At 42.7% G+C, this 10501-nt stretch overlaps 1 protein-coding gene across 5 annotated transcripts in view; it reads left to right on the top strand.

Annotated features, from left to right (window-relative positions):
- The first annotated feature begins 4118 nt into the window (after positions 1-4118).
- The window catches only part of PCYT1A (phosphate cytidylyltransferase 1A, choline), a 53235-nt gene continuing 46852 nt past the window's right edge, over positions 4119-10501 (top strand). The window contains exons 1-2 of one of the 5 annotated variants that reach the window (XM_059877606.1): positions 4673-5141; positions 7358-7383. The gene's annotated coding sequence lies outside the window, so the exon portion shown is untranslated. The other 4 variants (XM_015471394.3, XM_005201384.5, XM_010801155.4 and 1 more) reach the window with 4 other exon arrangements.

Below are 10501 nucleotides of genomic sequence, written 5' to 3'. Positions count from 1 at the left end.
GTCTGTTAAGTTTTAGGTCTTATTTTAATGTTTCAATTTCATTATAACATGTTACTACATTTAGAAGGTATAGAAAAAAGTAGGGACAATCCATAATGCAGTTGTTCAAACATAACCAGTATTTTTTTATTTACAGGGTTAAAAACATCATATATACATTTTGTAACCTGATTTTTCACTTATAATGTTGTGTACAATTTTTATATCATTTTATTTGATTGCAATTTTCATCAGCCTACATGAGTGAGTGAGTGGAGTCGCTCAGTCGTGTCGGACTCTTTGCAACCCCGTGGACTGTAGCCTACCAGGCTTCTCTGTCCATGGGATTCTCCAGGCAAGAATACTGGAGTGGGTTACCATTTCCTTCTCCAGGGGATCTTCCTGACCCAGGGATCGAACCCGGGTCTCCCACATTGGAGGCAGACACTTTAACCTCTGAGCCACCAGGGAAGCCTACATTAATAGCTGCAGTTCCACTAGGTTATACACCATTGGTTATTTTTGCCATGTCCTTATTGTGGGATTGATTATAATTTTTCACTATAACTAACTCTGAGATCAGCTTGCTTGTAAGTTTTTTTCCTGCATTTTAAATTATTGCCTTTACCTTTCACCTAGTATTTTTACTCAGCTCTTGCCACTCTACACTTTACACACCTTGTTAGTTTAAACCTGTATTTGTTTTATCCAGGGTTTGCCCAGTGTCACGATTGAAGAGTTTCTAGGCTGTATATGAAATTAGCTTCCCTTAAGATTCTCAGAGGTTATGATGGTACTATCCCAACTTCCACTGTCTTCCCCTTAGATGTCTGCTCCAGCTAGCTGTCCTTATTTCAAGCGCCTTTATCTGTCTGCCTCAGGCTGAAACTCCAATACTTTGGCCACCTCATGTGAAGAGTTGACTCATTTGAAAAGACCCTGATGCTGGGAGGGATTGGGGGCAGGAGGAGAAGGGGACGACAGAGGATGAGATGGCTGGATGGCATCACTGACTCGATGGACGTGAGTCTGAGTGAACTCCGGGAGTTGGTGATGGACAGGGAGGCCTGGCGTGCTGCATTTCATGGGGTTGTAAAGAGTCGGACACGACTTAGTGACTGGACTGAACTGAACTGAATCTATCTGCCCTGTTCAAATAAGTGTTTGAAACTTGTTGGGGATTTTCTCCCCGGGACTTGGAAGCGACGAACCTGAAAGAGTGACACTCGGACAGTCTCTTGCAAGGACTGACAAGTTTATTTCTGCAGTCAAGCCTTTTTATAGAAGTAGAAACAAAGAGCTTAAACTATAGGGCCAGCAGAGCGCATATGGGGTTAACACATAATCAGTAAAAACATTTCAAGGACAGCACGCTCTAAATGACTCATGTGCTTATCCCACAACCCGTTTTCTCAAGTAACATCCCTATTTATTATTAAATCTTGGCGCCAAGCATAACCAAAGGCAGGAGATGTTTTCCTGTTGCAGTACAAAGCCGGGTACTTCTGGCCCTTCGCCATTTTCCCAAGGACTTTCTCCTTTTACGGCTATTTTGTACTACGCTTCCCAACAAAACTCAAAAGGGAAGGGTCACAATATAAATCCTTTATTTTCCCCTGTAGCTCCTCAGCAGCTGCTTACCCACCATATTTCTTCTCAGCTGCTTTCAAGATAAGCATGTAAACAAAAATAAGTAAATACATGGAAACATTCTTTTATAGTAGCCAATTCCTTCTCTAAGAGACTGGAGATCTCCTCAAGAAAATCAGAGATACCAAAGGAACATTTCATGCAAAGATGGGCTCGATAAAGGACAGAAATGGTATGGACCTAACAGAAGCAGAAGATATTAAGAAGAGATGGCAAGAATACACAGAAGAACTGTACAAAAAAGATCTTCATGACTCAGATAATCACGATGGTGTGATCACTAACCTAGAGCCAGACATCCTGGAATGTGAAGTCAAGTGGGCCTTAGAAAGCATCACTACAAACAACACTAGTGGAGGTGATAGAATTCCAGTGGAGCTATTCCAAATCCTGAAAGATGCTGCTGTGAAAGTGCTGCACTCAATATGCCAGCAAATTTGGAAAACTCAGCAGTGGCCACAGGACTGGAAAAGGTCAGTTTTCATTCCAATCCCAAAGAAAGGCAATGCCAAAGAATGCTCAAACTACCGCACAATTGCACTCATCTCACATGCTAGTAAAGTAATGCTCAAAATTCTCCAAGCCAGGCTTCAGCAATATGTGAACCGTGAACTTCCTGATGTTCAAGCTCGTTTTAGAAAAGGCAGAAGAACCAGAGATCAAATTGCCAACATCTGCTGGATCATGGAAAAAGCAAGAGAGTTCCAGAAAAACATCTATTTCTCCTTTCTTGACTATGCCAAAGCCTTTGACTGTGTGGATCACAATAAACTGTGGAAAATTCTGAAAGAGATGGGAATACCAGACCACCTGATCTGCCTCTTGAGAAATTTGTATGCAGGTCAGGAAGCAACAGTTAGAACTGGACATGGAACAACAGACTGGTTCCAAATAGGGAAAGGAGTACATCAAGGCTGTATATTGTCACCCTGTTTATTTAACTTATATGCAGAGTACATCATGAGAAACGCTGGACTGGAAGAAACACAAGCTGGAATCAAGATTGCCGGGAGAAATATCAATAACCTCAGATATGCAGATGACACCACCCTTATGGCAGAAAGTGAAGAGGAACTCAAAAGCCTCTTGATGAAAGTGAAAGTGGAGAGTGAAAAAGTTGGCTTAAAGCTCAACATTCAGAAAACAAAGATCATGGCATCCGGTCCCATCACTTCATGGGAAATAGCTGGAGAAACAGTGGAAACAGTGTCAGACTTTATTTTTCTGGGCTCCAAAATCACTGCAGATGGTGACTGCAGCCATGAAATTAAAAGATGCTTACTCCTTGAAAGGAAAGTTATGACCAACCTAGATAGCATATTCAAAACCAGAGACATTACTTTGTCAACAAAGGTCTGTCTAGTCAAGGCTATGGTTTTTCCTGTGGTCATGTATGGATGTGAGAGTTGGACTGTGAAGAAGGCTGAGCGCCGAAGAATTGATGCTTTTGAACTGTGGTGTTGGAGAAGACTCTTGAGAGTCCCTTGGACTGCAAGGAGATCCAACCAGTCCATTCTAAAGGAGATCAGCCCTGGGATTTCTTTGGAAGGAATGATGCTAAAGCTGAAACTCCAGTACTTTGGCCACCTCATGCGAAGAGTTGACTCCATTGGAAAAGACTCTGATGCTGGGGAGGGATTGAGGGCAGGAGGAGAAGGGGACGACAGAGGATGAGATGGCTGGATGGCATCACTGACTCGATGGACGTGAGTCTGAGTGAACTCCAGGAGTTGGTGATGGACAGGGAGGCCTGGCGTGCTGCGATTCATGGGGTCGCAAAGAGTCGGACACGACTGAGCGACTGATCTGATCTGATTTCCTTCTCCAGGGGATCCTCCCGACCTAGGGATTGAACCCAGGTCTCCTGCATTGCAGACAGATGCTTTACTGTCTGAGCCACCAGGGAAGCCCTACTTATTCCATAACATTGGCTATTTACTGGCCTTGTTGAAAGTGAAAGTGTTAGTCACTCAGTCCTGTCCACTTTGCGACCCCATTGAGTGTAGCCAACCAGGCTCCTCTGTCCATGGAATTGTCCAGGCAAGAGTACTGGAGTGGGTTGCCATTCCCTTCTCCAGGGGATCTTCCCCAACCATTGATGGAACCTAGGTCTCTTGCATTGCAGGCAGATTCTTTATTGTCTCAGCCACCAGGGAAGCCCATCTACAAGAGACTCCTCCAAAGGGGTTTGCTAGTTTCTTTCTAGCAAAGGAAAACATTTCTTTTCACCAGTCACCCTGCTGTGTGATTTCCTACCAGTGGCCACCAAGTCAAGAATTGTTCCTGCTTAGATGGCCCCCAGTTGATACCCAGGGATCATCTCTTGGTGAGCCAACAAGGGTTAGAAACAACTGGAACACAGAGGGCTTTTCATAGGACTTGGTTGGCGGACGTGCATCTCTTCACGTCACCCAGTAGGGAAAGGTGCTGTGTGAAGTAGTTGCAGACCATGGTGTGGAGGTCGGGGGTGTCAAGGTTGGAAGGTGTCGCGGCCATCTGCATTATGAATGTGCTGGTATATGGGTGCCTGGCACGGCGTCAGCCGCTGGGGTAGAGCAGGAAGGACTAAAACGGACAGGTAAGTCCGCCTGGAAGGGACTGAACCCGGAGCTGGGCAAAAGGCGAGCCACCACGTTAACGCTCCTTGACGGACGGCCAGCGAGCAAGAGTGACAAGTCACAGCCGTGTCTTATTACAAGGTACATCCGTTTCTTCACCGCATAGTCCAATTCCGCAAGGTAAGTGACCCTTTGCCATTTTATCTTCTCTCTTGGTGAGTTCTGCTCAGTCACTCCGCCCCACGGGGCCTCTATGGAGGCGGAACCACTGTATCAGAAGTGGTTTTCGAAGAGAAGTCGTGGTCGGAGTGATAAGAGGGAGGGCAATAGGCGGGATTTCCGGTCCGCGCTTCCGTCAGCTGCCTTTCCCGGGCGTCTCCCCGCAACCTCCTCAATTTCCCTTGTCCGTGACGCGGCGCTCTGGAGAAATTCGACGGGACAGTCACCAGGGGCCAGGGAAACGTGAGCTGCAGGTAAGGACCGGGTGTGTGTATATCCTTGCGGCTGTGTTTGAGAGGAGAAACTGTGGTGCTGGGACTGCCTGGAGGAGTGACTGAAAGAAGAGTGGGTCAGTGACAGCGAGGGGAGTGTGAGGCTACGACTGCGAGGCTACTGTGACCCAGGGGCGTTGACAACGAGGGGACCGTGGCTGAGACGTAGCTGCTTGCGAGGGATCTGTGACCCAGCAGCAGTGAATACTAAGGGGCTCTGACCTCGGAGAACACGAGGCAGAGGCTGCGTGGGGACTATGACCGAGAAAGTATGAAACAGTGACAGCGGGGAACTGTGACCAAGGGCCATCGACTCGGAGGAGACTGATCGATGGATAGGAACTATGAGGGGACTCTGACCTAAGGGAATATGAAGCAGCAGCTGCGAGGGGACTCTAACCAAGGAGCCGTAACTTTGAGGGGGCTGAGTTGGAGAAGACTGTGGGATCAGTGACTGGACAGGGTACTGTAGCGTTTTGTTTGAGTAGGGGTGTGGTGACTGGGTGGAGAAGGTTAGACAGACCCGAGTTTAATTTGATGGACAGACTTCTTGTGGCTGGGAAGCTTACTTCACCATCGAGCTACAGTTTCTTCCGCCGTGAGTGGAAAGTTTGGATTAGATGAATGTTTCCTAAACTGTGGGTTCTGTCCTGTTATTGGGTTGTGTAGTCCATTTAGTGGAGGGAACCTGAAATTTACCAAAAAAAAAAAAAAAAAAAGAAAAGAAAAGAAACAGACCTGAAATTTTCACATAATAATAGTATTATTCATGAAACTTGTTTCAGTTATGAGTGTGTGAAGTTATGATGCAAACTGAATTTCATGTATCTTAAAATGTAGTTAAAAAGTTGGAAAAACATTGGACCAGATTATTTCTGAGTTTTCCTTCTGGTCTAAAATGCCATGATTCTACAGTGAGGGGACTATTTGGAAATACCAAGATGCAATTAGGAGGATCTGGGGCTGGAGCACATCCTCTATCAGATTGACTTAACTGAAGAAGGCTTCCCAAATAAAATTGGAGTAGTTTTAACTGAAGACTGAAACTCAGGTCCTCAGTTGGGAGAACCAATACTTATATATTGAAATAGGGACAGTGATATTTAGAAAGGCAGTGAGGATATAGGGGTTTGTGATGGGAAAAAACTGTTAGGAATAGACACTGAGTAAGGGGGAAGCTTTGAAGAGGGTAGAAACAAGGCTTAGAAGGGGAACTGAAGATAGAGACAGAAAAGATTCTGAGAATAAAGTGACCTTCAGGGTCCTTTTCAATCTTAATATTTAATGTTTCTGTAAATACAGAAAATTGTTAGTAAAAAGGTACTGGTTGACAATGAAATTTGGTGCGCTAATCTGTGGTGAACAGATGATCATCATGGAGAAGACGGGATGACCTGGAGAGGTCAACAGTGGTGACTAGAATGTCACAGAGGAGAAGCTTTAATGTATTTAGCTATCCAGCTCAATGGTTTTTGTACATTGGAGGCCAAGACTGGCCTACTGGGAATGATACCATGCTGTGGATAATTCAGCTGATGTTTTCAGTTCAGTTCAGTCGCTCAATTGTGTCCGACTCTTTGTGACCCCATGAATCGCAGCATGCCAGGCCTCCTTGTCCATCACCATCTCCTAGAGTTCATTCAAACTCACGTCCATTGAGTCGGTGATGCCATCCAGCCATCTCATCCTCTGTCATCCCCTTTTCCTTCTGCCCCCAATCCCTCCCCAGCATCAGAGTCTTTTCCAATGGAGTCAACTCTTTGCATGAGGTGGCCAAAGTACTGGAGTTTCAGCTTTAGCATTATTCCTTCCAAAGAGCACCAGGGCTGATCTCCTTTAGAATGGACTGGTTGGATCTCCTTGCAGTCCAAGGGACTCTCAAGAGTCTTCTCCAACACCACAGTTCTAGCTTGGGTTTATTTCCTACTGATTCCCTTTCATGAGGTCTGTTAGTGATGCAGATGAAATTGAAGGAGTTTCACTACTTCTTCCTCTTTTACAGCCGTTTGTAGAAGGTGCTACTTGTTGATTGTGTCACTTAGTGTTTTTTAAAAATATATGTAATAGAAGAAGCTTGAGACAGTTTTGACTTACCAGACACTGTATTTATCTGATAACCTCATAGTCACTTCCACCCTTTATACACATATATACTGTGTCATAGTGGAAGAGATTTCAGAAAGATACTTAAATGGAAATCAGTTGGAAATGGTGAGGGATAGCCTTTTTTTGGCAGCACCAGTCTTAGTTGCAGCACAAGGGATCTTCAGTCTTCCTGTAGGATCTTTAGTTTTGGCTTTTGTGATCTAGTGCCCTGATCCAGCCGACTGATTGGGAGTGTGGAGTCTTAGCCACTGGACCACCAGGGAAGTCCCAGGGAGAGCCTTTGTTTAGCTAAAAAATGGCTGTTTCTAGAATATTATATGTTTACTAGGCTTACATTCTATATAACTAAAAGGAGCTACTCAAGAATTTGTTCGTAGAACAGAATATACTACTTAAAGGTTACTCATCACCAAAGGGAAGACGTTTAGGCTTGGGGACTGCAGCACTGCCTCTGGGGTTATTTGTGTTTGCTGAATGAAATGATTCTTTTTGATTTGACCTGCTTTGTAAATTCCTTTTGGAAACCAATATAATGGCCTAATTGATTAAGAAAGAACATTATTCCTTCCTCAGCCTATGATGTCTTCTCTCATAAACAGGTGAGGTTTTATTTTTCTTGGGGATCTCCTCTTTGGATATGCGACTCCTTAAGGGGAATCTAGTCAGAGACTTGGATTCCTGGTGACTTTATCTGATGTTAACACTGACTTACTCTGTGACTATGGGAAGAATTATTGCTTTCTCTTGCTTTAGATTTCCTTACTGTGGTAGAGAAAGCTGTTCTTCCGGTTAAATAGCCCTTTAATAATCTGAAAAATATGCATACTAACCACATTTAGTATACAATCTCATGGAGTTTGTTAACCATCTGCCCTCATTCATGATTTTCCTATGGAGCTATCTAATCTGCAGGTTAGACATGATTCCCCTTGGGAGCTGAATAGCCTCTTCATGTTATAAACTCTGATTAATTTATGAAATAGTCATAGAAAAAGCAAGCACAATAATGATGGATAAGGACAAAATATCTAATAATAATTGTAATTCTCTTATGTTTTCCTTTCACAATATTTGCGTAACTCTCATCTGAAGCCAGATCTTCTGACTTTCCTAATAGAGATAATTCCTCCTACTGAATCAAACAGAAGTTCTTACACTAACATTTATGTTCTCCTGAAATAGTTAGAAAGAATAAATTTTTGTTAAAGGCATGATTTAGGGGGAGTTTTTTTCAATTAGAGAAATCCTAAAGTCAGGCTACTTCCCAATCATCACTGGACTGTGAGAGCTCCTTTTTATTCAAGATTGTGGCTGATTCTACATCTTTTACTTTTGTCTACATAAGTCACATTAGAAAATAATAGGAAGAAGAGAGTGTGAGCAGGGCTCAACTTTCTTGCTTATCTGCCTAGAGAGTAACTTCTAGCACTTCCTCTTTCCTAAGCTTAAACCTTTCTGTTTCTAGTCCTAAACTTCTCTTTTCACAATATTCCTGTCAAATGGGTACCTGAACTCATGTATGACATGTGATTTGTTAATTGTTTATGAATGGTTTGTGACAAAACTTAAATCCTAACTCCCTTCCTCTATAATTTAATCAGTAAATTCAGGGAATATACATTTTTACATTATTTTGCAGTATATGCCAGGGCATCATTCTAGAAGGGAAAAAAAACAACAACAACAAAGCAACAGTGAGTCTCTTATGCATAATTGGCACTGTGTTAGGTTTGTTTACATACTTTATTAATATAAATAAGTTAATTTCCTATATTTTCCTGTTTGCAGATCATGTAAGTAGATAGATATATAGCAGGATTGGAGGGAGATTTGTTTGTTTTTCTGTCTTTTTTTTCCTCCCTTTCTGTTGGTAACTGTCTTGTTGAAAGTTTAGTTTGAAGCTTTCTGCATTTGGAATAGAATGTCTGTCAGGGGAACCCATGGATTTGCTAGGCTGTTATATCACATTCACAGCTATTTGCAAGCCAGTTTGAAGTGAAGGCTGCTAAAAATAGTGATTTATAATCTTTGCTCTATATTAGAGAACAGAATGAGTGTTATGGCACTTAATAGAAACTGGGTGATTCTGGTTTGTTTGTTTGTTTGGCCCCTAGTCTTAATCTTTTTTGTTCCATGGAACACTTTGGCATTATGGTGAAACCTTGTGGACTCCTTTTTTTGATTAATGTTTTTATATGCAAAAAAGTACATAAATTATAAAGAAAACAAATTGTGTTGATATGTAATCAAAATATTTTTAAATGTGTGAAATAGCACATGTAGGTTTTATTAACACAGTAAATAAACTTTCTATCAGTGGGTCTTATAACTATGATAATTTTTAAATGATCATGTGTTTAAATAGTATTTTAAGATATTTGTAACAAGTGTAATATCATATGAAAATATCTATGATTTTTATTGGTGACAAAGTCTATTTTACTAAGTCTACTATTACTGTTGTGGCTTACATTCATAATTGAAGGATGGTGGATTTTCCAGAGGCTAGTGAAAATCCCATGGACAGAGGAGCCTGGTGGGCTGCAGTCCATGGGGTCGCTAAGAGTCGAAAACAACTGAGGGACTTCCCTTCCACTTTTCACTTTCATGCATTGGAGAAGGAAATGGCAACCCACTCTAGTGTTCTTGCCTGGAGAATCCCAGGGACAGGGGAGCCTGGTGAGCTGCCGTCTATGGGGTCGCACAGAGTCGGACACGTCTGAAGCGACTTAGCAGCAGCAGCAGCAGTGAAAATAAAGATATACTTTTTTAAGTCTAAATCCCAGATTCCCTGAATCTGTCATAGACCCTGCCTTAGAGATGTAACCCAGTCTAGGGAGAACAAAATCTAAACACAGGGTTTACACACTGATTCTTTCAGTAGGATAATGGCAGAGCACATTGTTCAACTGTAAGAGCTATTACAAGTTTCTGGTTTTTGTTTTTTGTTTTTTTTTTTACAAGTTTCTGTTTTTTAGGATAGTCTCTGTCCTGAAATCCAACCCTCTGTGGTCAGGCCCAAGCACAAACTTTATTTTGGTCCATGACTAACCCAGAGTCTGACACAGAGTAAGTGCCCACTCAGTGTTTGTTGAATAAGTGTTTCTTTGGAGAAATTAGAGGGAAGAGATCAAGTTCAAAGCTTAGATCTTAGATTGTGGCCATTTACTGATCCTAAATATTGAGGAATAACATTGAGCCCTAACTTATAACTAATCTGTCTGTGCAGATAATGTTGTGAAATCACCTTTACATTTAGAATTTCCCAAAGCAGGCATTCTTTTGACTTATTCTATATTGTGTAGTTGGAGAAGGCAATGGCACCCATGCCAGTACTCTTGCCTGGAAAATCCCACGGATGGAGGAGCCTGGTGGGCTGCAGTCAGTGGAGTCACGAAGAGTTGGACACGACTGAGCGACTTCCCTTTCACTTTTCACTTTCATGCATTGGAGAAGGAAATGGCAACCCACTCCAGTGTTCTTGCCTGGAGAATCCCAGGGACGGGGGAGCCTGGTGAGCTGCCATCTATGGGGTCGCACAGAGTCGGACATGACTGAAGCGACTTAGCAGCAGCAGCAGCATATGGTGTAGTGATATATACTGGTTAGTGACGTTGTTACTGTTGTAGTTGCTGAGTGATGGCTGACTCTTTGCAATCCCATGGATGTTTTAGCATGCCAGGCTCCTTTGTCTTCCCCTGTCTCCTGGAGTTTCCT

This window comes from Bos taurus, chromosome 1 (assembly GCF_002263795.3).
Source record: "Bos taurus isolate L1 Dominette 01449 registration number 42190680 breed Hereford chromosome 1, ARS-UCD2.0, whole genome shotgun sequence".
Taxonomy (NCBI): domain Eukaryota; kingdom Metazoa; phylum Chordata; class Mammalia; order Artiodactyla; family Bovidae; genus Bos; species Bos taurus.
Note: the sequence above shows the minus strand (reverse complement) of the source record. Positions and strands in the feature narration are given on the sequence as shown.